The sequence below is a fragment of the Bombyx mandarina genome, chromosome 05, assembly GCF_030267445.1.
Source record: "Bombyx mandarina strain Sakado chromosome 05, ASM3026744v2".
NCBI classification, from domain to species: Eukaryota; Metazoa; Arthropoda; class Insecta; order Lepidoptera; family Bombycidae; genus Bombyx; species Bombyx mandarina.
The window spans coordinates 16439443-16444215 of record NC_143212.1 but is presented as its reverse complement, the minus strand read 5'-3'; the positions used below and the strand labels follow the sequence as shown (position 1 = coordinate 16444215).

Below are 4773 nucleotides of genomic sequence, written 5' to 3'. Positions count from 1 at the left end.
ATTGCATGAAATCGTTCACAATATTTTCGCGAACCATATTACGTGTAGCCCAGCGGACGGATGCCGAGAATTCTCGCTCGCAATTCGAAAGGCTGGCATACTTATTACAGAGCTCTTATAATAAGTGTTAGCAGAAAGTTAGCGTTTGTTGTCAGCTACAGGATTAAAGATAAGCTGGAGTTGGCCCAAATTCTGTCGAACAAAACCTGGACGAAGTTATCTTGCAAGTTTTATCATGTTTGGTGCAAATCAGTTCATATAAAACAAAAAAACAAACGTGTGGCACTCGGGAACTGCCGCGGTAAAGCTATTGTATTGCATTTTTTATCAACTTATGCAATTTTAATTAGACAATGATAATTTAATATTAAAACAATAAAATAAAACAAGACCACGCTATATTAAACATTAATAAAAGCAAAACCATAACTGTCCCCTTCACACTAATAAGCTAGACCGCGCGAGAGAGAGATGGGCAGACTTTTCATGATGCGCATGCAGTGTGACGTCACGCCACGCGCTTATTCACAAACACTACACAAGCGCAACGTGTGAATGTGTTGAACGCGAGCTACATGGTAGGCGGAGTGAGGGGTGTAAGGTTTTTTTCGTTACGGAATTTCATGATTCGGTCGCCGCGCTCAAGGCCCGCGATAGAAATTATGCAATAGCTTAAAAATAACATTTAAAACTTAATGTTTTCACTCGATCTGAAGTTTTATTTTATAAAATATTTTTCGTGTATCTCAGGAATGTGGACAAGATAGGACTATTATAACAAATTACATTATTATTTTAGCAACGTTTCGGTCTTTTATTAGACCTTCATCAGGCATCTGAAAATTACACGTAATTGATAACATACAATACAAAAAACAACAATTGTCTAAACTACCATATTTACCATAATATGAATTTAAATAATCCCTATCATACACTGCACAATTGTCTCAGACATCAGAGACTAATACAAATCTACAAAGCCACTAAATTATTTAATTACTATTTTTTGATTCCGGAAACAAAGCCAACACGACACATAAAATTGCTAATTGCGTGACAAAGGTTAGCCCACTATTGAAACTTCAGTACATAGACTATCCTTTACAATATTTTATACTAGCGCCAACCTCGCTAAGTATCAAATTCAAATATATCTGAAATGAAGGTTATTTTTTTCCTATTAGATTTATACTCTTTTAATATATCATTATATAAAATACTTAAATTGTTAGTGTCTGTTCGTTTGTTCACAGTATCATTAGTTTTTATAAAGATCATTTCACTAACATTACGTTTCCACCAATTCATTTCTTTATCTAAGATTTCTATCTTATCAAACTCAAAATTATGATGTTGGTCAAAGTGGTGGGTTGCTAATGCTGTTTTATTCTCCTTTAATATATTAATATTTTTGCAATCATAAATGTGTTGTTTTACTCTATTACTCAAATACTGCCTAGTTTGTCCAACATAGCATAAGTCACACGAACAAGGTATTTTATACACTATTCCAGTTTGTTGTTGTTTATTTACTGGATCTTTTAACTTAGAATAGATTGAATTAACTCTCAAGATGTTATAAAATGCTAATCTTACATGAGTTCCTATAAAAACTCTGTTTAATTTATGTGATAATTCTGCCATATAAGGAAACCGACAATATCTAATGTTATTATTATTTGAGTTGACCAAACTCCTTGGTTTATTATTTAAGTTCTCTTTAAATTTATTTATAACACTGTCTACTAATGGTATTTCATAATTATTATTCAACAATATGTTACGAATCTTACTAAAATTAATTTCATAAAAATCACTACTACTTAACTTTGTCATTCTATCAAGTAAACCTTTTATCATACCTATCTTCTGAGACCGAGGATGATTTGAATTCCAATTTAATAGCCGACCTGAACTAATGGGTTTAACAAACCAATCAGTTATCAATTTATCATTTGATCTTTTGACTAACACATCTAGAAAAGATAAACTATCATCCTTTTCTACTTCCATGGTAAATTGTATATTATTGTCAAAGCTATTAAATAACTCTAAGATATTATTTACTTCTGACTCCGGTATGGCTGCGATAGTATCATCCACGTATAACTTTAAGAAGTGAATTTCAAACGGTAGAATCTTCAATATCTGATCGATGACATAGTTCATAACGATGTTAGCTATAACTGGACTTGCAGGGTTTCCCATACTGCTGCCCTCCATTTGTGCATAGAACTCTCCTTGATATACAAAGTAACTTGAATCATAACAAAACGTAATGAGGTCAACTAACACACTCTTAGGAATTTTTACTAAATGCTTCATATTATCCCAAGTTTCCTCAATTACTTTAAGAATCAAGTCACGACGTACATTCGTGAACAATGACACTACATCCAATGAAATCAGTACATAATTCTTCGGTAAGCTAACCTTTCTACTAAATGTCACGAAGTCAAATGTTTTTTTTTTTTTTTTTTACATTATATTGAAACTTCTCAATCACTGGAGTCAGTATTTCATGTAGGAACCGTGCCAGGCTGTAACTCGGGGAATTAACACAACTGACCACTGGACGCAAACAACAAGTCTCCTTATGTGTTTTCCTCAAACCATAAATCCTGGGTGCAACAGTATACTTTGCTTTCAGATGTTTACCTTGTTGTTCCTCAACAATTTTTGCTACTACTAACTTGTTCACTAAACTGTTTGCAACTTTTTGCCATTTATTTGTAGGATCCTTTTTCAGTAATTTATATGTCACCTTGTCATTCAACATCTTTCTCATTTCAGTGTCATACTCAGTTTTTAACATTATCACTGTTGTGTTCCCTTTATCCGCTCTTGCAACTATTAAGTCCGGTCTCTCTTTTAGAAATTTTCGAGTAATATATAAATTTTTTATTAATACTTTATGATTTAGTCTATAATTTTTTTTTTGTTTTTTTTTGTAATAGTTAGAAATTACATTAATCGCTTTAGATCTCAAATTATTCTTAACATTATCTTATTCTTATTGATAGGGATTATTTAAATTCATATTATGGTAAATATGGTAGTTTAGACAATTGTTGTTTTTTGTATTGTAGGTTATCAATTACGTGTAATTTTCAGATGCCTGATGAAGGTCTAATAAAAGACCGAAACGTTGCTAAAATAATAATGTAATTTGTTATAATAGTCCTATCTTGTCCACATTCCTGAGATACACGAAAAATATTTTATAATAATTATGGACGACAATATTGATAATAGTTTTATTTTATTTTGAAAGTTCCATCCGGGTACCCAATTATAATCTCGGTCACGTCGAAAATTCATTGACGACGGGCGAGAAGCGAAAGTGAAAATTTAAAATAATCACAAAGTTTCCCGGGAGAAAGTTTGGTCCGGTTTTCAAAAGAGCGTCACAAAATTTTGAAGCGTCCGAGCAATGAGCCCGTTCAAGTTTGTACCACCATCTTACTTGTTTCTGTTTGCAATAACCGCTGACACAAATGCTGAATATACAAAAGTATCACTATTTTGATCATGTAGAAAAATGTCATTCTAAATAGTGGTAATGATGGAAATTCGATCATAATAATTAGTGCATCTGTGGCGGGTAGCCATCATACAACGCAAGATATTTGACAGATGCCTGAATCTCGCTTACGATATTTTCAAGATAAGCTTGCATATATACAAGTTCCGAATAACAACATTCGGACCGTCGGTCTACCGAGCAATATCACCTGCTCGGTGGAAGATCTTCCCTTTGTCGTATATCTCCCCAAACATCAAACTTCATTTTGTTTTGACATTTAATTCGGAAATCTTTCATTATACTATTTCTTTATTTTTTCGATGACAGTTCTAATTTAAATAAGTAAAGATATCGATCGCATATAATTATTATGTTTTGAACAAAGACGAATACAACAAAAACATTCAAATATACTTTTTTCAAGCTCGGAACATTCAATGGCACACCGCCATTTTGTGTTTGTTTTAATCTGACACTCGCAACAAGATGGTGATGCTATATAGTTACTACATTTCTGTTCGCTGAGTTTTTTATAGATAAGACGATGTTATTCTCACATACTCGAAATGCAAGGGGCGTTCGTGAATGCGTTTAAGGTGCGTATTGAATTGTTTTTTTATTGCTTAGATGGTTGGACAAGTTCACGGCTCGCCTTGAGACATGAGACTTATGAGACAATTCACAGTTTTACAGTACAAAGGTTCCCCAACATATCAATCCGGAACGAATTACTGTTTTACGACAGAAATAGATATTATGGTGGCATCTACCCGCGCGAACCACAAGATACCCTTTTTTTTCTTTTTTTTTTCGGGCCGGGGGCCGAAACTCCTACGAGGTCCCTGCGCCTAGGGGGCGCGCGGGGTATCTGAGACTCAACGATCTGCAGGTGTTGAGAGCAGATCGCGGGCCCACCCACTAAACGACTCCCCTGCACTCTTACACCCGACCACAAGATACCCTGGCATAACTACCAGTTTTGCAGCATTGGAGCTATGTTGCGTCATTGCGTACCAGTACACAGCTAGGCTTTATTTAGTAGGCCATAACAACAATAAGATCAAGATAATGTATTTGAAACTTTGATTAATACAAAACATCAATCACATTAGCTCGCCCCAATAAAATCTTAATTCGTTCCAAATAAAAGTCTAAACTTATTTTATTGTTCTATTGTCCGTTTGTATTGCTTCTAAAGTAGTATAGATTAGGCTTGTTTACATTCAATTTCTTTTATGCGTACG

At 33.9% G+C, this 4773-nt stretch overlaps 1 long non-coding RNA gene across 1 annotated transcript; it reads right to left on the bottom strand.

Annotated features, from left to right (window-relative positions):
- Nucleotides 1-711: 711 nt before the first annotated feature.
- LOC149503034 (uncharacterized) lies at nt 712-2467 on the bottom strand. The gene is made up of 2 exons (XR_016323182.1): nt 905-2467; nt 712-836 (listed from the first exon to the last, which is right to left on the bottom strand). It is a non-coding gene; the product is annotated as an uncharacterized LOC149503034 (long non-coding RNA).
- Between the last annotated feature and the right edge of the window lie 2306 nt (nt 2468-4773).